This window comes from Arachis ipaensis, chromosome B6 (assembly GCF_059453495.1).
Source record: "Arachis ipaensis isolate K30076 ecotype BB chromosome B6, ASM5945349v1, whole genome shotgun sequence".
In the NCBI taxonomy this organism is placed as follows: Eukaryota; Viridiplantae; Streptophyta; class Magnoliopsida; order Fabales; family Fabaceae; genus Arachis; species Arachis ipaensis.
In genome coordinates, this window is record NC_142441.1 from 42796689 (window position 1) to 42819572 (window position 22884).

Here is a 22884-nt window from a genome sequence, read left to right on the forward strand (position 1 = left end):
TAGTTTAGTTGGGCCAAGGGCCCATTTTGGGTCCGGTTGGCCCGGTTTAGCCCGTTCGGTCCAATCTTAGTCCGATTTCTATAAAATTGGTACCGAAATTCTCGTCTTAATCTCCTCTATCATATTTAGCCATAAAAATAATATTTTTAGCTTTCTAGAATAAATTCTCATTTTATGGGTTAATTAGCCGTTAATTAACCGGATCTTACAATCCACGCGTCCGCGTCGCCTGCGCCGCACAACTTATCCAGATAAGCGCCAATTATCTTATCTTTTCTTTTCTAATCCTAATTTCTTTTATCTTTTCTTCTTTCTTCTTCCTTTTCTTACTTTCTTCTTCTTCTTCATCTCTTTCCCTTCTCATTCTTCTTTTCTTTCACTTTATTTTACTTAATTTATTTGCATACTTTCATTCATTGCATTTTAATTTTGTATATTTTTATTTTCTTTTCTAAATTTTTTATTTTACCATTGGTGTTCAAAAGTTCTTATTCAACTGTTATATCTTTTCTGGTATTATCTTAGTGCTTATGACTTGTTTTATTCTGATTGGGTAACATTATTTAAATAATTGTTAATCTTTTATGATACTTGTACTTCTCTTGCATTGATATGAACTTATACTATCTTGCATTACCCACATTTTCCTCTCCTTTGTTGCAAATTTTGCACCACTAGTATGCCATGTGCTTATATTGTTTTCTCACGTACATGTTGAAGCTTCCATGTAAATGAGACCCTTATCATTTGGCATTAACCCAACCATGCTTCATTTATTTTCTTATCTTTATTATTGGGTTATCTTTCTTCCCTTTTTCTTTCAGGATGGCCACCAGGAAGAGAACCGGAAGATGTTTACATGGGGAGACAGACAAGTCCATCTGCAAAATCTTCGGAGAAAAGCGCCAGTTGGAATAGCCCGTCTACCTGCACATCTTAGCATGCACCGAGGACGGTGCAATCTTTAAGTGTGGGGAGGTTGATACCGACTTCCATGGGTTAATCACTTCATATTTTAGCACCAATGTTTAATTTTCTTTGTTAAATTAGTTGTTGTATTTGCATATTTGTTTGATTTTATGCATCTAGTTACTACTTGGTTAAAGTAATAAAATTCTTTTAAGACCCTATCTTTGAAAAATTTCACTAATTTAAATTGAAAAAATTTTTATGTTAAAAATTGTTTGAAGTTGTATTTGGAATATGATTTTTGAGCCAAAGAACACACAACCTGTGATATTTTGAGCTTATTTACATGGTTACATTATTTAACCATAAATTTTTATTCTTGTGTATTTTCTTCACTATGATTGCAATCTTTGCTTTGTTCCATTCTATATGTCCAATATTTAGTGTATTTACATGTTTGCATATGATTGAGGCCATTGTTTGATTTTAGCTCACTTATCCCAAATAAGCCTACCCTTTACATCACCCTTGTTAGCCACATTGAGCCTTTTAATCCCATTCATTCTATATTTTACCACATCACTAGCCTTAAGCAGAAAAACAAATTAAATACCCCAATTGAATCTTTGGTTAGCTTAAGATAGAGATTGTGCATCAACTAAGTGTGGGGAAATTGTGGGAACATGGGTTAATAAGGGAATGTATCATGTTTCTAATTTATTTGAATATTAGGAATTTGGGAACCTACTCATGAAAAAAAAACTAAAATAGAAAAATATTGGAAAATCCATGTGCATTGATAAGTTATGTTTATTTCTCTACAAAAAAAAAGAGAGAGAGAAAAATCCAAAAATATTCAATAAATAAGTAAATAAATAAAGGGACAAAATTACCCGAATGCTAAGTTAATAAAAAGATCAATGCACATGTGATAAAAGTAAAGAAATATCAAAAATTTGGTACATGAGTATGGGAATCATACAAAAGTAAAAATTATGGGTAGTTAGGCATGAATTTAACAGTATATAGAGTATATGTATATTAGGTGAGAGCTTAGGTTAGTCAAAGATTTATATTATAGCTCACTTAGCCATACATGTACCCTTACCTTTACCTCAGCCCCATTACAACCCTGAAAAAAATATATAGAAAAAAAAATAGGAAGAAAAAGAAAAAGCAAGCAGAAAAAGCCAATAACCCTTAAAACCAAAAGGCAAGGGCAAATAAAAAGGATCCCAAGGCTTTGAGCATCAGTGGATAGGAGGGCCTAAAGGAATAAAATCCTGGTCTAAGCGGCTAAACCAAGCTGTCCCTAACCATGTGCTTGTGGCGTGTAGGTGTCAAGTGAAAACTTGAGACTGAGCGGTTAAAGTCAAGGTCCAAAGCAAAAACAAAGAGTGTGCTTAAGAACCCTGGACACCTCTAATTGGGGACTTTCTAATTGGGGACTTGAGACTTTCTCTAATGCAGCAGAACTGCAAGTTTCATGGACTTCCATCTGAAGATCCTTTTCAGTTCTTAACTGAATTCTTGCAGATATGTGATACTGTTAAGACTAATGGAATAGATCCTGAAGTCTACAGGCTCATGCTTTTCCCTTTTGCTGTAAGAGACAGAGCTAGATTATGGTTGGATTCTCAACCTAAAGACAGCCTGAACTCTTGGGATAAGCTGGTCACGGCTTTCTTAGCCAAGTACTTTCCTCCTCAAAAGCTGAGCAAGCTTAGAGCTGATGTTCAAACCTTCAGACAGAAAGAAGGTGAATCCCTCTATGAAGCTTGGGAAAGATACAAACAGTTGACCAAAAAGTGTCCTTCTGACATGCTTTCAGAATGGACCATCCTGGATATATTCTATGATGGTTTATCTGAGCTATCAAAGATGTCATTGGATACCTCTGCAGGTGGATCCATTCACGTAAAGAAAACGCCTGCAGAAGCTCAAGAACTCATTGACATGGTTGCTAATAACCAGTTCATGTACACTTCTGAAAGGAATCCTGTGAGTAATGGGACGCCTATGAAGAAGGGAGTTCTTGAAGTTGATACTCTGAATGCCATATTGGCTCAGAACAAAATATTGACTCAGCAAGTCAATATGATTTCTCAGAGTCTGCATGGAATGCAAGCTGCATCCAACAGTACTCAAGAGGCATCTTCTGAAGAAGAAGCCTATGATCCTGAGAACCCTGCAATAGCAGAGGTAAATTACTTAGGTGAACCTTATGGAAACACCTATAACTCAACATGGAGAAATCATCCAAATTTCTCATGGAAGGATCAAAAGCCTCAACAAGGCTTTAATAATGGTGGAAGAAACAGGTTTAGCAATAGCAAACCTTTTCCATCATCAACTCAGCAACAGACAGAGAACTCTGAACAAAATGCTTCTAATTTAGCAAACTTAGTCTCTGATCTATCTAAGGCCACTGTAAGTTTCATGAATGAAACAAGATCTTCTATTAGAAATCTGGAAGCACAAGTGGGCCAGCTGAGTAAAAGGATCACTGAAATCCCTCCTAGTACTCTCCCAAGCAATACAGAAGAGAATCCAAAGGGAGAGTGCAAGGCCATTGACATAAGCGCCATGGCCGAACCTTAGAGGAGAGGAGAGGACGTGAATCCCAAGCAGGAAGACCTCCTGGGACGTCCAGTGATCAATAAGGAGCTTCCCTCTGGGGAATCAAAGGACTCTGAGGCTCATCTAGAGACTATAGAGATCCCATTGAACCTCCTTATGCCCTTCATGAGCTCTGATGAGTATTCCTCTTCTGAAGAGAATGAGGATGTCACTGAAGAGCAAACTGCCAAGTTTCTTGGTGCAATCATGAAGCTGAATGCCAAATTATTTGGCATTGATGCTTGGGAAGTTGAACCTCCCTTGTTCATCAATGAACTAAGTGATCTGGATCAACTGACATTGCCTCAGAAGAGACAGGATCCTGGAAAGTTCATAATCCCTTGTACCATAGGCACCATGATCTTTAAAGCTCTGTGTGACCTTGGTTCAGGAATAAACCTCATGCCCCTCTCTGTAATAGAGAAACTGGGAATCTATGAGGTGCAAGCTGCTAAAATCTCACTAGAGATGGCAGACAGCTCAAGAAGACAGGCTTATGGACACGTAGAAGATGTATTGGTAAAAGTTGAGGGCCTTTACATCCCTGCTGATTTCATAGTCCTGGATACTAAAAAGAAAGAGGATGAATCCATCATCCTAGGAAGACCTTTCCTGGCCACAGCAAGAGCTGTGATTGATGTTGACAGAGGTGAAATAGTCCTTCAATGGAATGAGAACTCCCTTGTATTCAAAACTCAAGGATCTCCCTCTGCAACCATAGAGAGGAAGCAGGAAAAGCTTCTCTCCAAGCAGAGTCAACCAGAGCCCCCACAGTCAAACTCTAAGTTTGGTGTTGGGAGGCCACAACCAAACTCTAAGTTTGGTGTTGAACTCCCATATCCAAACTCTAAGTTTGGTGTAGGAGAATCTCAACAAAGCTCTGCACATCTGTGAGGCTCCATGAGAGCCCACTGTCAAGCTATTGACATTAAAGAAGCGCTTGTTGGGAGGCAACCCAATGTTTATCTAATTCTTATTTTTATTGTTTTTCATGTTTTCTTAGGTTCATGATCATGTGGAGTCACAAAATAAACAAAAAAATCAAAAACGGAATAAAAAACAGTAGAAGAAAAATCACACCCTGGAGGAGCATCTGTCTGGCGTTCAAACGCCAGAACAGAGCATAGTTCTGGCGCTGAACGCCCAGAATAGGAGCATCCTGGCGCTGAACGCCCAGAACAAGCATGGTTCTGGCGTTCAACGCCAGAAATGGCAGCAAAGGGGCGTTGAACGCCCAAGATGGGCACCAACCTGGCGCTGAACGCCCAGAGTTGTGTGCAAGGGCATTTTGCATGCCTAAATTGGTGCAGGGATGTAAATGCCTTGACATCTCAGGATCTGTGGACCCCACAGGATCCCCACTCTACCTCCTCATAATCCTAGTTTTTATTTCCACATCTTCTTCTTCATCTATTCCTTCTTCTTTTGCTCGAGGGCGAGCAACATTCTAAGTTTGGTGTGGTAAAACAATTATGTAAAGGATCTAGAGCTCAGTGGTAGAACATTTGACTGCAAATCAAGAGATCCCTGAGATACCTCAGGGGATACATTTTCTTCCACACAATTATTGGAAGCAACTAAGGGTGGAACATCAAGAGCACTCCATCATCCTTCATGAAATCAGAGAAGATCTAAAAGCAATGAAGGAGGAGCAGCAAAGACAAGGAAGAGACATAGAAGAGCTCAAGGACATCACCAAGGTGGACTCATTCCTTGTTCTTACTTTCTCTGTTTTTTTTCGTTTTCTATGTGCTTATCTGTGTTTGTGTCTTCATTACATGATCATTAGTAGTTAGTAACTTTGTCTTAAAGATATGAATGTCCTATGAATCCATCACCTCTCTTAAATAAAAACTGTTTTAATTCAAAAGAACAAGAAGTACATGAATTTCGAATTTATCCTTGAACTTAGTTTAATTATATTGATGTGGTGACAATGCTTCTTGTTTTCTGAATGTATGCTTGAACAGTGCATATATCTTTTGAAGTTGTTGTTTAAGAATGTTAAATATGTTGGCTCTTGAAAGAATGATGACTAGGAGACATGTTATTTGATAATCTGAAAAATCATAAAAATGATTCTTGAAGCAAGAAAAAGCAGCAAAGAACAAAGCTTGCAGAAAAAAAAAATAGGCGAAAAAAAAAAATATATAGAAAAAAAAATAGGAAGAAAAAGAAAAAGCAAGCAGAAAAAGCCAATAACCCTTAAAACCAAAAGGCAAGGGCAAATAAAAAGGATCCCAAGGCTTTGAGCATCAGTGGATAGGAGGGCCTAAAGGAATAAAATCCTGGTCTAAGCGGCTAAACCAAGCTGTCCCTAACCATGTGCTTGTGGCGTGTAGGTGTCAAGTGAAAACTTGAGACTGAGCGGTTAAAGTCAAGGTCCAAAGCAAAAACAAAGAGTGTGCTTAAGAACCCTGGACACCTCTAATTGGGGACTTTAGCAAAGCTGAGTCACAATCTGAAAAAGTTCACCCAATTATGTGTCTGTGGCATTTATGTATCCGGTGGTAATACTAGAAAACAAAGTGCTTAGGGCCACGGCCAAGACTTATAAAGAAGCTGTGTTCAAGAATCATCATACTGAACTAGGAGAATCAATAACACTATCTGAAATCTGAGTTCCTATAGATACCAATCATTCTGAACCTCAATGGATGAAGTGAGATGCCAAAACTATTCAAGAGGCAAAAAGCTATAAGTCCCGCTCATTTGATTGAAGATATGTTTCATTGATAGTTTGGAATTTATAGTATACTCTATTCTTTTATCCTATTTTGATTTTTAGTTGCTTGGGGACAAGCAACAATTTAAGTTTGGTGTTGTGATGAGCGGATAATTTATACGCTTTTTGACATTGTTTTTAGTATGTTTTTAGTAGGATCTAGTTACTTTTAGGGATGTTTTTAATAGATTTTGTGTTAAATTCACATTTCTTGACTTTACTATGAGTTTGTGTATTTTTCTGTGATTTCAGGTATTTTCTGGCTGAAATTGAGGGACTTGAGCAGAAATCAGATTCAGAGGTTGAAAAAGGACTGCTGATGCTGTTGGATTCTGACCTCCCTGCACTCAAAGTGGATTTTCTGGAGCTACAGAACTCAAAATGGCGCGCTTCCAATTGTGTTGGAAAGTAGACATCCAGGGCTTTCCAGCAATATATAATAGTCCATACTTTGGCCAAGAATTGACGACGTAAACTGGCGTTCAACGCCAGCCTTCTGCCCAAATCTGGCGTCCAGCGCCAGAAAAGGATCCAAAACCAGAGTTGAACGCCCAAACTGGCACAGAAACTGGCGTTCAACTCCACAAATGGCCTCTGCACGTGTAACACTCAAGCCCAAGCCCAAGCACACACCAAGTGGGCCCCGGAAGTGGATTTGTACATCAATTACTTACTCATGTAAACCCTAGTAGCTAGTTTATTATAAATAGGACCTTTTACTATTGTATTTGGCATCTTTGAACGCATTGTTCTTAGACCAGGGGGGCTGGCCACACGGCCATGCCTGGACCTTCACTTATGTATTTTCAACGGTAGAGTTTCTACACTCCATAGATTAAGGTGTGGAGCTCTGCTGTTCCTCAAAGATTAATGCAAAGTACTACTGTTTTCTATTCAATTCTTCTTATTTCGCTTCTAAGATATCCATTCGCACCCAAGAACGTGATGAAGGTGATGATTATGTGTGACGCTCATCATCCTTCTCCCTTATGAACGTGTGCCTGACAAACACTTCTGTTCTACATGAATTAAGCTAGAATGAATATCTCTTAGATCTCCTAACCAGAATCTTCGTGGCGTACGCTAGAATGATGGCGGCATTCAAGAGAATCCGGAAGGTCTAAACCTTGTCTGTGGTATTCTGAGTAGGATTCAATGATTGAATGACTGTGACGAGCTTCAAACTCGCGAGTGCTGGGCGTTAGTGATAGACGCAAAAGGAGGGTGAATCCTATTCCAGCATGATCGAGAACCGACAGATGAATAGCCGTGCCGTGACAGGGTGCGTGAGCATAAGATTCACTGAGAGGAGGGGATGTAGCCACTGACAACGGTGATGCCCTTGCATACAGCCAGCCATGGAAAGGAGTAAGACTGATTGGATGAAGATAGCAGGAAAGCAGAAGTTCAGAGGAACGAAAAGCATCTCCATTCGCTTATCTGAAATTCCTGCCAATGAATCTACATAAGTATCTCTATCCCTTTTATTGTTTATTTTAATCTAATAAAGTATCATGTTTAAATCCGCCTGACTGAGATTTGCAAGGTGACCATAGCTTGCTTCAAGCCAACAATCTCTGTGGGATCGACCCTTACTCACGTAAGGTTTATTACTTGGACGACCCAGTACACTTGCTGGTTAGTTGAACGGAGTTGTGTCCACACATAGTAAAGAGCCATAATAATGATTCCATACAATAACAAAGAGTACTACATTAATGTGATCACAATTTTGAATGAAAACATGCTTCTTTGGCCTTAAGTTCCCTATGTTTAAATCCTCTCTTATTACCATTAGATGCCTTGATATGTGTGTTAAGTGATTTCAGAGATTACAGAACAGTAATGGCTCAGAGGATGGAAAGGAAGCATGCAAAAGTGGAAGGAATACAAGAAGTTGGAGAAATTGCTAAGCTGTCCAGCCTGACCTCTTCGCACTCAAACGGCTATAACTTTAGCTACAGAGGTCCAAACGACAAGGTTCCAGTTGCGTTGGAAAGCTAATATCCTGGGCTTCGATTTGATATATAATTTGTCATAGCTTTCCTAAAGTTAGGTGACACGAACGCGTGAATGACGCGCCTGCGTCGCATCTGCGAACTTCAATCCGTGCGGACGCGTGGACAACGCCTCCGCGTCACTTGCTCGCGACCTGAACGTAACAGAAATTGCAGGGAGCGATTTCTGGGCTATTTTTGTCCCAGTTTTCAGCCCAGAACACACAGACTAGAGGCTATAAAGTGGGTGAATGCATCCATTCATAAACAAGCTTTCACAATTCAATTTTCATAGGATTTAGATGTAGTTTTTAGAGAGAGAGGTTCTCTCCTCTCTCTTAGGATTAGGATTTAGGATTTCTCTTAGTTTTAGGAGTGCCTCTCAATCCCAGGTTCAATGTTCCTTTTATTTATTTTTCTAATTTAATTTATGAACTCTTCCATGTTACATTTGATATCTTTATTAGTGCTAATTCGAGGTATTTTCAGATTTAATTTTGCTTTGCTTTATTTATATGAATGCTTTTAATTTAATTTAGATTTTTCCCTTTTGGCTTTGGTTGAGTCATTGGAGACACTTGAGTTATCAAACTCATTGTTGATTGAAAATTAAAATTCTTCAAGAATTAATTTGGGTTCCAATAACTCTAACTTTTCCCAAGGAAAGACTAGGACTTGAGGAATTAGAATTAATTCATCCACTTAACTTACCTTCATAGTTAGAGGTTAACAAAGTGGGAGAAAAATCCAATTCTCATTACAATTGATAAGGATAACTAGGATAGGACTTCTAATTTTCATACCTTGTCAAGAGTCTATTTTATAGTTATTTATTTTATTCTTATTGTGCAACATACTGCTTCCTTACTTTCAAAACCCCCAATTTACAAACTCATAACCAATAATAAGAACACCTCCCTGCAATTCCTTGAGAAGACGACCCGAAGTTTGAATACTTCGGTTATCAATTTATTTAGGGGTTTGTTACTTGTGACAACCAAAACGTTTGTATGAAAGGACTTTTGAAAGTTTAGAAACTATACTTGCAATGAGGATTTATCCGCAAATTTCTAGACCACGCAAAAGTTTTTCTCATCAACCATCATCAATCCTGCTTGGAAGACCATTCCTGAAGACTTCGAAATTCAAGCTGGATGCATTCTCAGGAACTTACTCCTTTGAGATAGATGGCAGAACAGTGAGTTTCAGTTTGAATGAAGCTATGAAGCACCCTCCGAAAGATCATTCTATCTTCCAGTGCGACATTGATAAACCACTATTTTATGGTTTATCTTGTGTGTAATTGAATGGTTTCATCAAATCTTCACCCACTTATTCATACTAATTGCATGATTTTAAAATTCCTTCCTAATAGTGTTTTATGATTGAAAACTTGCTTTCTAGAGACCTTTAATTAGTATATTTTAATTCTCTTTTATACCATTTGATGCCGTGATCCGTGTGTTAAGTGTTTCAGGCTTCATAAGGTAGGAATGGCTTGGAGAATGGAGAGGAAGCTTGCAAAAAATGGAAGGAATACAAGAAACTAAGGAGATGACCAGCGAACACCGACGCGAGCGCATGGCCCACGCAAACACGTGGAATGGAGGAAAATCGCTGAATGACGCGAATGCGTGGACGACACGTATGCGTGACCTGCGCGATTTGCGGAATTAACAGAAAACGCTCGGGGCGATTTTGGGCCATATTTTGACCCAGTTTTCGTCCCAAAAACACAGAATAAAGCTAGGGAACATGCAGAGACTCAACACACACATCTTAGACATAATAGACATACAACTTTAGATACATTAGGATAGTTTTAGGTTTTTAGATCTGAAATTTTGAGAGGATTACTTTCCCTCTAGGTTCACTTTACATTCATTATTTCATGCTTTTGGATATTGAAGAGTCATTACGTCCGTTGAAGATATTATTCTAGTTTGTTTACTTGTCCCTTACTCTTCCATATCCTTATTTATTTTATTTAGAGTTCTAATTGGATTATTTTCATGAATTGTTAGTGAAGAAGATTAATTTTACTTTTAATTAATTTGTCTCCATTTTATTTTAATTAATTTATTATGTCTTCTTATATTTTTCTGAGTATTATATTAATGTCAATGAAGTAGATTCCCAAACTTGACATAGGGGTTGATTAAAAGGAGACACTTGAGTTGGAAGGCTTAAGTGCTGATTAAACTGGAAGTTGTTAGCTAGTTCTGTATTTACTAACGCTAGACCTTCCCAAGGGAGAGGACTAGGATTTGCGAATAAGGATTAGCTCAATCACTTGACTTTTCTTTATTTAGTAAGGGTTAACTAAGTGAAAACAACAACATTTTTTATACTACACTTAAGAGATCCCAACAAGGATAGAACTTCTAATTAATCATTCCCCCAGTCAAGGCCTTTTTATATTAATAATAATTCTTAGTTTTATTGCTTTCATTTATAATTATTGCTCATTATCCAAACTTAAACTCTTTCAAAAATTCCTGATTAATAAGTTAGCACCCTTTCCTGCAACTCGTTGGGAGACGACCTGGGACTCATACTCCCAATATTTTTATTTCTAAATTTTGTGACAACTTTTCTAAATTGACAAGGCGGATCTCAGCTGGTTAAGAACTATACTCTCAACGCATTCTTTATATTGATTTCTTAATTAGCCGACTTCTGCCTGTGGTGCGCAGAAATTGTGATTACACTTTGATTATGTAAAATTCATCGCTCTTTCTTTCCCTGGAAATGGCGCCAAAAATATGATGTCAATACCATGGTTCACAACTTCGCACAACTAACCAGCAAGTGCACTGGGTCGTCCAAGTAATACCTTACGTGAGTAAGGGTCGAATCCCACGGAGATTGTTGGTATGAAGCAAGCTATGGTCACCTTGTAAATCTCAGTCAGGCGGATATAAAATGGTAATGGGGTTTTCGAAATTAATTAATAAAATAAGGATAGAAATACTTATGTAAATCATTGGTGAGAATTTCAGATAAGCGAATAGAGATACTTTCGTTCCTCTGAACCTCTGCTTTCCTGCTATCTTCATCCAATCAGTCTTACTCCTTTCCATGGCTGGCTTTATGTGATACATCACCATTGTCAATGGCTACTTTCGGTCTTCTCTCGGGAAAATGATCCAAATGCCCTGTCACGGCACGACTAATCGTCTGGAGGCATCACCCTTGTCAATGGTTTCATCCTATCCTCTCAGTGAAAATGGTCAACGCACCCTGTCACGGCACGGCTATTCATCTGTCGGTTCTCGATCCTGCTGGAATAGGATTTACTATCCTTTTGCGTCTGTCACTACGCCCAGCAATCACGAGTTTGAAGCTCGTCACAGTCATTCAATCATTGAATCCTAATCGGAATACCACAGACAAGGTTTAGACTTTCCGGATTCTCTTGAATGCCGCCATCATTCTAGCTTACACCACGAAGATTCCGATTAAGAGATCTAAGAGATACTCATTCAATCTAATGTAAAACGGAAGTGGTTGTCAGGCACGCGTTCATAGGGAATGATGATGATTGTCACGTTCATCACATTCAGGTTGAAGTGCGAATGAATATCTTAGAAGCGAAATAAGATGAATTGAATAGAAAACAGTAGTACTTTGCATTAATCTTTGAGGAACAGCAGAGCTCCACACCTTAATCTATGGAGTGTAGAAACTCTACCGTTGAAAATACATAAGTGAAGGGTCCAGGCATGGCCGAATGGCCAGCCCCCAAAACGTGATCACAGGATTAGAATGCAATCCAGGATGCCAAATACAATAGTAAAATGTCCTATTTATAATAAACTAGCTACTAAGGTTTACAGAAGTAAGTAATTGATGCATAAATCCACTTCTAGGGCCCACTTGTTGTGTTCTTGGGCTGATCTTGAATGTTACACGTGTAGAGGTCCTTCTTGGAGTTGAACGCCAGCTTTTGTGCCAGTTTGGGCGTTGAACTCCACTTTGCAGCTTGTTTCTGGCGTTGGACGCCAGAATTGGGCAGAGAGCTGGCGTTGAACGCCAGTTTGCGTCGTCTAAACTTGGGCAAAGTATGGACTATTATACATTGATGGAAAGCCCTGGATGTATACTTTCCAACGCAATTGGAAGCGCGCCATTTCGAGTTCTGTAGTTCCAGAAAATCCACTTTGAGTGCAGGGAGGTTAGAATCCAACAGCATCGGCAGTCCTTCTTCAACCTCTGAATCTGATTTTTGCTCAAGTCCCTCAATTTCAGCCAGAAAATACCTGAAATCATAGAAAAATACACAAACTCATAGTAAAGTCCAGAAATGTGAATTTAACATAAAAACTAATGAAAACATCCCTAAAAGTAACTAGATCCTACTAAAAACATACTAAAAACAATGTCAAAAAGCGTATAAATTATCTGCTCATCAGCCTGCACGTCAGTTTTTGGCGCCGTTGCCGGGGAGTTGCAATTGTGTGCTGAATTATTAATTGGTGTACATATTTTATTTTATTTGCATATGTTATTTTTATTTTTACCATGAGCTATATGTTTCTTTCATTAAATGACACGTTCACTGCCTGATCCGAGCTTGGCGCAGGATAGCCTCTGAGGGTGGTGAAGTGATTATTATCAATTCACCTGTCTCATCTAAGGGCAAATCTAAACTGCCATATGAGAGCGAAATAAGCTCCTTTACTACTGATTCAGTTGATTCTCGTGCAGATAGAATAGCACCACCTAGGAGGATTACTCTCCAGGAGGATGGAGCCCCAGATTTTACATTGCAGCCGTATCAAGTACATCATCCAACTCTGGCTGCAGATTTTGAACTGAAAACTGCATTAATCAACTTGATGCCCAAGTTTCATGGCTTACCTGCTCAAGAGCCTATCAAGCACCTAAGGAATTTCCAAACAGCCTGTTCTACTGTTAGGCGTAATGGTGCAGATGAAACTTCTATTCTATTAACTGCCTTCCCGTTTTCTCTTGAAGGAAAGGCGAGGGAGTGGTACTATTCCCAACCTGAAGCGATTGTTACCAACTGGGATACACTCAGGAGAGAATTTTGGAAAAATACTTTCCAGCTGAAGTCACAGATAGACTGAGAAAAGAGATCTCCTGCATTGTTCAAGGAGAATCAGAGACTCTTTATGAGTACTGGGAGCGTTTTAAGAACCTTCTAGACGCATGCCCCCATCACGTAATCGACAGACTGGTGTTGATCAGCTACTTCACACAAGGCATGAAGCCTCAGGATAAAACTACACTAGATGGTGCTAGTAATGGTTCTATGAAAAAGTACAAGACCGCAGATGAAGCATGGCAACTGATCAGCGAGTTAGCTGAGTCCACTAAGAATCACAGGCACTGGCACAACCACTCAAAAGCTGTTGCAGAGGTTTCCTCTAGCATTGAAACTACTGCTCTTACACAGAGTATATGTGAAATGACCAACCTACTGAAGCAAATGCAGTTGTACCAACAACAACAAGCTCAGCCTCACCCACCACAACAGAGCTAACAGTTAGTCCCACAGAGAGTATGCGGAATCTGTGCTGATTATAGTCATTATGCTGATGAATGTCCGCAGCTCCAATAAGAAGATAATAGTGTGGCAGCTACACATAACTTCTATGACCGCCCGAATCAAGGATACAATTAACAAGGCGGCAATTACAACCAAGGTGGAAACTATAACCAAGGATGGCAGGAAAATTTCAACCAGGATTGGAGAGATAATTCCAACCATGGCTAGAGGGACAACTATAACAAAGGAGGTATCGATAACAATGGAAACCAGAGGTGGAATAACAACAACAGACAACAGAATCAGAACCAGCCTTACAGAGCACCTCACCTAAGACAATCTCAAGGATCCCAGCACAACCAACAACAAGTTCCTCAGATCACCTATCCTAATTCCTCATCAAATGACGAGATGCTTCGTTCTCTTGCACAAGGACAACAAGACATGCAGACGCAGCTGAACCCTACTTTAAATGGTCTGAATGCCACTTTACAAGCTCTCGCCTCCAGGATAGATTCATTACCTAATTCCATTAACCAACCTTTAAGATCCAGTGGAATTCCTTCTCAACCCCTACCTAATCCTAAAGGTGGCATCAATGCCATCACCTTAAGGTCCGGAACTACACTGCCAGAGAGGAACCATGAGGAGCTACGCCCAATAGTACACGCCCCAGCTGAGGATGTGATAGAAGTAGAAGATGCTGAAATGGAAGATGCTGAAGAAGAAGATAAGGTACAAGACATAGTTGAAGAAGAAGCAGTTCGACCAAGGAACGGTAAACCAATGGAAGCTGAAGCTGTACAGGACGCCATCCCTATCCCATTTCCACACCTGGAAAAGAAGTCCAGAAAGCAGATGGAACTTGATCCCAAAATGGTAGAAATATTAAAAAAGGTTGAGGTAACTGTTCCCCTTTTTGATGTCATTCAGCAGGTACCTAAATATGCAAAGTTTCTAAAGGATTTATGCCTTCATAAAGATAAAATTAATGAGTTAGAAACTATTCCTTTAGGTAGTTCTATATCTGCTTTAATGGGAGGTATACCTGAAAAATGTAGTGATTCAGGTCCATGCATGGTTAACTGTACCATTGGAGGTGTAATATTTTCTAATTGCATGTGTGACTTAGGAGTGTGTGTTAGTATAATGCCATTGTCTATATATGATACCTTGAGGCTCCCTCCCTTAAAAAGGTCGGCAGCTCATTTTGTGTTAGCAGATAAAAGCATTATTACAGTGGTTGGAATTGCTGAAGATGTATTAGTGAGCATTAAGGGGCTCACATTTTCTATTGACTTCTATATCCTGGAAATGTCCCCTAATGACTCAGGAAGACCATCATCAATCCTGCTTGGAAGACCATTCCTGAAGACTCCAAAATTCAAGCTGGATGCATTCTCAGGAACTTACTCCTTTGAAATAGATGGCAGAACAGTAAGTTTCAGTTTAAATGAAGCTATGAAGCACCCTCCAGAAGATCATTCTACCTTCCAGTGCGAAATCATTGATGAAACTGTAGCTGAAGTTCACCAAGAAGAAATAGAAGAGAAACACATGGAGCAAGGTCCAAGTGTGGGAACACCCTCTGAACACAATGCAGACACTTTGCCATTATCACTAGCCCCGAACGATCCAGAGCCTAGTCAAGAGCCTAAATCAGAATTAAAGCCCCTTCCTCCACACCTCAAGTATGCTTACCTTAAGGATATTCAGAAGTTCCCAGTTATCATTGCAAGGGAACTCACTTCTCAATAAGAAGAGCAACTGCTCAGTGTGCTGAAAAAATATAAGAAAGCAATAGGATGGAGCTTGGTTGATATAGTAGGCATTAGCCCTCAAGTTTGTGAACACAGAATATTCCTAGAAGAGAAAGCAAAGCCTGTCCGTCATCCTCAAAGAAGATTAAATCCAACCATCTTAGAAGTTGTCAAGAAAGAAGTAACCAGACTACTTGAAGCAGATATCATTTACCCTATCTCAGACAGTGAATGGGTCAGTCCAGTACAAGTGGTGCCCAAGAAGTCTGGAGTCACAACAGTAAAGAATGAGCATGGAGAGCTCCTGACAACTAGAGTGCAGAATTCATCGAGAGTTTGCATTGACTATAGGCGTCTCAACCAAGCCACTTGCAAGGATCACTAACCCTTGCCATTTATTGATCAAATGCTTGATTGCCTGTCAGGTAAATCCCATTATTGCTTTTTAGATAGTTATACAGGCTACTTTCAAATTCATATAACTCCTGAAGATCAGGAGAAGACCACTTTTACATGTCCCTTTGGAACGTATGCTTATAAAAGAATACCTTTTGGCTTATGTAATGCACCTGCTACTTTCTAAAGATGCATGATGAGTATCTTTTCAGATCTTATTGAGAACTGTATGGAATTTTTTATGGATGATTTTAGCATATATGGTGATTCATTTAGCCTTTGCTTGGATAGTTTGTCTAGAGTATTAGACAGGTGTGTTAGTAGAAACCTTGTATTGAATTTTGAAAAATGTCACTTTGTGGTAAAATAAGGAATTGTACTAAGACATGTTGTGTCTAATACTGGTATTTCTGTAGATCTAGCAAAGGTAGATGTCATTTCTAGTTTACCTTACCCCTCTTCTGTGAGGGAAGTCCGTTCATTCCTTGGCCACGCAGGTTTTTACAGGAGATTCATTAAGGACTTCAGTAAGGTAGCATTGCCTTTATCCAGATTACTGCAGAAAGATATTGAGTTTGAGTTCAGTGAGGATTGCATGCAAGCGTTTGATAAGCTGAAGATCGCCCTGACTCAAGCTCCAATTGTGAGAGGACCAGACTGGAGCCAGCAATTTGAAATTATGTGTGACGCCTCCAACCATGCAGTAAGAGCGACGCTGGTTCAGCACGAAGGTAAAGACCCTTTTGTAATTGCTTATGCGTCTAAGACTTTAGACGCTGTGAAGGCTGTCCAGGACAAGCATATAAAAAAGGAGAGAATTCAAACCAGGAGAGTTAGTTCTTCTATATAACTCTAGGCTGAGGCTCATGCCAGGTAAACTGAGATCAAGATGGGAAGGTCCCTATAGAGTAGAAAAGGAAGAGCCATACGAAGTTTTTCACCTGCGTAACCCTTCTAGCTCTAAATTCATCAAGGTCAATGGACATCGCTTGAAGCTTTACCATGGAGAAAAGATTAATGATCACAAAGAATTAGAGGTTTTCCTCTTGGAAGACCCACCAACAGAAGCAGAATGTGTCTGAAGAGCGTCCAACTTAAGGACGTAAAACCAAAGTGCTAGGTGGGAGACAACCCACCGTGGTATGATTATTCAGTTTCAGTCTTAGTTTTATTTTACTATATTATATTTTTATTTTTGTTAATGACTCTTCTCATTATCTCTGCATATAGCCTGCATTTGCATCTACATCCTACATATATAAAAAAAAAGAGAGCACGCGACGCGCAAGCGTCGCTGACGCATCCGCGTCATAGGTCCATTTGGAAGAAAAGAGAATTGAACAGAAAGTCACACAAAAGCATGGCTGGAGGCGTGCCTTAGGCACAAATATGCCCACGCGACCGCATCATTCTGAAAAAGAGCCTCCCACGTATCCGCGTCACCCACGCGAACGCGTGTCCCTACAAAATCGACGTAAAGAGGCGTATGGCAGAGAGTTATGATGGAGCTGGGCTGGAATGATGCTAGAAGCACAAGCCCTATCACGTGAACACGTGACCCACGCGTCCGCATCATTTTCAAAATATGGCCATTCACGCGTCCGCGTCACCCACGAGAATGCGTCACCCCAAAATTTGGCAAAATGAGTATAAAACAGAGAGTTGTGCATACACGAGGCTGCACTCGCGCCAATAGCACAAATCAGGCCACGCGATCGGGTGACCCACGAGTCCGCGTTACCTGAACTTATCACCCACCACGCGATCGCGTGACCCACGCGTCCATATCACATGCGACGCACAGCTTATCCAGTTCAGCCAAGATATCTTATCTTTTCCTCCCCAAATCTAAATCTTTTCTTTTCCCTTCTTATTTTTTTCTTCTTTCTTCTTCCTTCTTTATTCTTTCTCACTTTTTACTTTGCCCCTTCCTTATTTTTCACATCCATTATCAAGGTTCTTTTCTTTCTTTCTTTACTTTTTACTTTTCCTTTATTATTTTTATTTATGCTTTCTTCTTTTACTTTCATTATCTATATTTTTTTTCTTTCATTTCCTTTCTTTTTATTCCTTTAATTGGTGTTAGAAATTTAATTAGGTGATTATTTACTTCTATATTTTGCTTGTGAGTTATTGTGAAATTGTTTGACAATTAAAATTACTTCTTAAAGGGTTGCTTGCATGTTCAATTTAATCCTTTCAATAACATATTCACCATGCATGCTATGTATTTGTGAAAAAGCCTGTATGGCATTGTGCATTATTTTTATATTACTCTATTATACTATTCTAATGCCTTTTTTTCACAAAACCCCTTTTATATTTTATTAATTAAATATAATTGTCAATACAAACAGGTTGTTAGTTTGAAAGGGTTGGTAATCTAACTTGGACATTGAATGCTTGATCTATGCTACTCATACCTTTACCAGCATGCCAATAAACATCTTGCATTTAATTTCCTTCACATGCACTTGCTATATTTCCATTGATGAACTTTTCACATGTAGTCATGACCATGTGTTAACGACATCCTTCTTTACCGTGCATTGATTATCACCCATAATATTCCCTCCCTTGCTTGAACCCTTAGCTTTACATATTACTTTCGTTTTTCCTTTTTCAAGATGGCCACCAAGAAAGATAAATAGAAAGCTACTCCCAAACCACCAGCAAGAAAAGAAACTAAAAGAACACTAGTGGCAGAGCCATCTTCAGCAGCAGTAAAGCCCTCAACAAAACGAATCAAGAGGATAATCAAGGTCGATGAAAAAGAAAAAGCTTTCCCAGCAAAGGACACTACGCGGTTCCCTAACCGCTACTGTGAGCAGATGTTCCCTATCCTAGTTGAGAGAAATTATAATAACGAATACCTTCTCATCCTCCCGACCAACATTGCTGAATTTGTTGAGCCCCGCATTGAGAGTAGACAATGTGGATTCCTACAGAGACAGCCAAGGCAGGTTAACCTTTCATGGGTAGTTGAATTCTACTCCAATTTTCACATGCCAACCATGCAGTCTGTCTATGCCCGTCAGAAGCAAGTTCCCATAACAGAAGAGGCTATTCAACGAGCTTTAGATCTTCCCTCTGCTCCAAAAGGATTGGACGCATTCCAAGAAGCCTCATTCAAACGCCAAACATACCAATTTAATTGGGACGCCGTTCTCAGAGTTATAGCACAACCTGGCAGCAGATGGATCTATGGATACCATCGGTCCCGACCTAAGGGCATATTGGCTTCAGCACTAACCTTGGAGGCTCGAATACGGGCACAGATTATGTCCCATTACGTCTTTTCGAGCACTCACGAGTCCTCTTTCACCGCAGACATGGCAGTTTTACTTTGATGTATCCTTACAGACTAGCACCTTAATTTACCAAGACACATTCGGCATGCTATGGGACACATACAGATTGCGGGCAATCTACCTTTTCCCGCCTTAGTTTCAAATCTAGTCTCAGCAGCCGGAGTCTCCTACAGAGCTGGGGACACCAAGGCCATGATTCCACGAGATGATCAATACGTCTCCAACGGGAAGTATATCAGACCTCCAGCAGTCACTATCAACCAGAGCACAGAACCAGCAGAAGACATTCCTTCTCTTTCCACATCACAAGCACCTTCAACAAACCAACTGCTCCATCAGATACTTGAGAGGCTAGACCGGCTTGACCGGAAAGGAAAGCAAAGTGAGCACCGTAACAAGCACCGATTTACATACCTCAAGGAGCTGATTATTGGAAACCACCCACCTGAAAAAGAACCAGACACCCCGGACTCCACTTCATTTACCAGCACAGGGAGCCATGACGGTCCCGATTGTGGAGATGCTGCTACCAGCCCCCCTTTATTCCTGACAGATGGCACCGAGGACGGTGCAAAGCTTTAAGTGTGGGGAGGTTGGTCAGTACCTGATTTTCGGAGGTAATTTCTCTTCCTAAACACCAATAAAATAGGATATTTAGTTAATTTTTCTTTTGTTAAGATAGGATAAATTGCATAGGTTATTTGCATGCATGTTCTAATTGGTTGAAAATAATAAGTTTCTTTTTAAGCCCTTATTTTTGAAAAATTTCACTAATTTAAATTAAAACTTGTGTTAAACTTGTTCAGAAGTTGTAATTGGAACATGGTTTAAAGCTAGAACACACAACCTGTGAGACTTGAGCTTAATGAAATGGTTACAATATTTAACCATAAAAATTTTATTCTTGTGTGTTTGCTTCTCTATAATTGTAATCTTTATTTTGTTCCATCCTATATGTCCAATGTTTAATGTGTTATATGCATGCGTATGATTGAGGCCATTAATTATTTTAACTCACTTATCCCAAAATAGCCTACCCTTCCATTTACCTTTGTTAGCCACTTTGAGCCTTTCTTAAAATCTCATTTGTTCTATATTTTACCACATTACTAGCCTTAAGCAGAAAAATAATTAAATATCCCAATTGAATCTTTGGTTAGCTTAAGATAGAAACTGTGTGTCAATTGAATTTGGGAAGATTGTGGGAACATGGGTTAATAAGGGAATGTGTCATGATAAAAAATTGGGAATTTGGGTACCTACTCATGTGAAACTAAGAAAAAATTATAAATCCATGTGAATTGGCAATGTTATTTTTATGCTGAAAAAAAATCCAAAAATATTCAAGTAATTAAGTAATTAAATAAGGGGACAAAATTACCCTAATGCTAAGTTAAGATCAAATAAAAGCCAATGCATATGTAATACAAGTTAAGAGAAAAGTTGATGCATGAGTATGTAAAACAATGGTGGGAGAATTCTGGGTAGTTAAGGATGATCTAGGAAGAAAATAGAGTATGTAAGTTAGGTGAAAGCTTAGGATAATCAAGGATCCAATTTATAGCTCACTTAGCCATATATATACCCTTACCTTTACCTTGGCCCCATTACAACCTTTAAAAGACCTCATGATGTTTGCATTGATACATTAAATACTTGTTGATTGGTTAGGTGAAGAACAAAGTTTAGAAAGCATGATTAGAGAAGAGTATAGTGATTACCCTATACACTAGAGAGATTAGAGTGCATATACATCACGAGTGAGGGTTCAATGCTTAATTCTATGTTCCCTGCTTTCATGAGCTGTCTTCTTACAAGTTTACTTATTCTTATTGTATGATTTGAGTTAGTGAAGTTTGAGTTATTTTTGACTTGAAGAACTTATTTATTTTAACCAAGTAGACAAAATCATATAGTTGCATTCATATGCAAATGTTGCATTGCATTGCATGAGTCTTACTTTTCCTGCTCATTTATTTTATCTCCTTAAGCTAAGCATGAGGACATGCTAATGTTTAAGTGTGGGGAGGTTGATAAACCACTATTTTATGATTTATCTTGTGTTTAATTGAATGGTTTCATCAAATCTTCACCCACTTATACATACTAATTGCATGATTTTATAATTCCTTCCTAATATTATTTTATGATTGAAAACTTGCTTCCTAGAGACCTTTAATTAGTATATTTTAATTCTCTTTTATACCATTCGATGCTGTAATCCGTGTGTTAAGTGTTTCAGGCTTCATAGGGTAGGAATGGCTTGGAGAATGGAGAGGAAGCTTGCAAAAAATGGAAGGAACACAAGAAACTAAGGAGATGACCAGCGAACACCGACGTGAGCGCATGGCCCACGCAAACACGTGGAATGGAGAAAAACACAGCGACATGAGCGCGTGCCTGACACGTACGCATGGATTGGAGTCTGCATGAATGACGTGAACGCGTAAACGACGCGCTCGCGTGACAAGGAAAATCGCTGAATGACGTGAACGCATAGACGACGTGTACGCGTGACCTGTGTGATCTGCAGAATTGACAGAAAACGCTGGGGGTAATTTCGGGCCGCGTTTTGACCCAATTTTCGGCCCAGAAACACAGAATAAAGCCAGGGAACATGCAGAGACTCAACACACACATCTTAGACATAATAGACATACAATTTTAGATACATTAGGATAGTTTTAGGTTTTTAGATCTAAATTTAGAGAGGATTACTTTCCCTCTAGGTTTACTTTACATTCACTATTTCATGCTTTTGGATATTGAAGAGTCATTACCTCCGTTGAAGACATTATTCTAGGTTGTTTACTTGTCCCTTACTCTTCCATATCCTTATTTATTTTATTTAGAGTTCTAATTGGATTATTTTCATGAATTGTTAGTGAAGAGGATTACTTTTACTTCTAATTAATTTGGCTCTATTTTATTTTAATTAATTTATTATGTCTTCTTATATTTTTCTGAGTATTATATTAATGTCAATGGAGTAGATTCCCAAACTTGACATGGGGGTTGATTAAAAGGAGACACTTGAGTTGGAAGGCTTAAGTGCTGATTAAACTGGAAGTTGTTGGCTAGTTATGTATTTACTAACGCTAGACCTTTCCAAGGGAGAGGACTAGGATTTGCGAATAAGGGTTAGCTCAATCACTTGACTTTCCTTTATTTAGTAAGGGTTAAATAAGTGAAAACAACAACCTTTTTGATACTACACTTAAGAGATCCCAACAAGGATAGAACTTCCAATTAATCATTCCCCTAGTCAAGGCCTTTTTATATTAATAATAATTCTTAGTTTTATTACTTTCATTTATAATTATTGCTTATTATCCAAACTTAAACTCTTTCGAAAATTCCTGATTAATAAGTTAGCACCCTTTCCTGCAACTCGTTGGGAGACGACCTGGGACTCATACTCCCAGTATTTTTATTTCTAAATTTCGTGACAACTTTTCTAAATTGACAAGGCGGATCTCAGTTGGTTAAGAACTATACTCTCAACACATTCTTTATATTAATTTCTTAATTAGCTGACTTCTGCCTGCACGTCAGACATCATTGATGAAACTGTAGCTGAAGTTCACCAAGAAGAAGTAGAAGAGAAGCACATGGAACAAGGTCCAAGTGTGGGGACACCCTCTGAACATAA

At 39.0% G+C, this 22884-nt stretch overlaps 2 non-coding genes across 2 annotated transcripts; both read right to left on the reverse strand.

The window, feature by feature from the left end:
* Positions 1-2628: 2628 nt before the first annotated feature.
* Positions 2629-2736, reverse strand: LOC148555321 (small nucleolar RNA R71). The gene has a single exon (XR_015887297.1). It is a non-coding gene; the product is annotated as a small nucleolar RNA R71 (small nucleolar RNA).
* A 10600-nt stretch (positions 2737-13336) lies between these two features.
* Positions 13337-13443, reverse strand: LOC148555322 (small nucleolar RNA R71). Its single transcript, XR_015888054.1, has one exon. It is a non-coding gene; the product is annotated as a small nucleolar RNA R71 (small nucleolar RNA).
* Positions 13444-22884: the final 9441 nt, after the last annotated feature.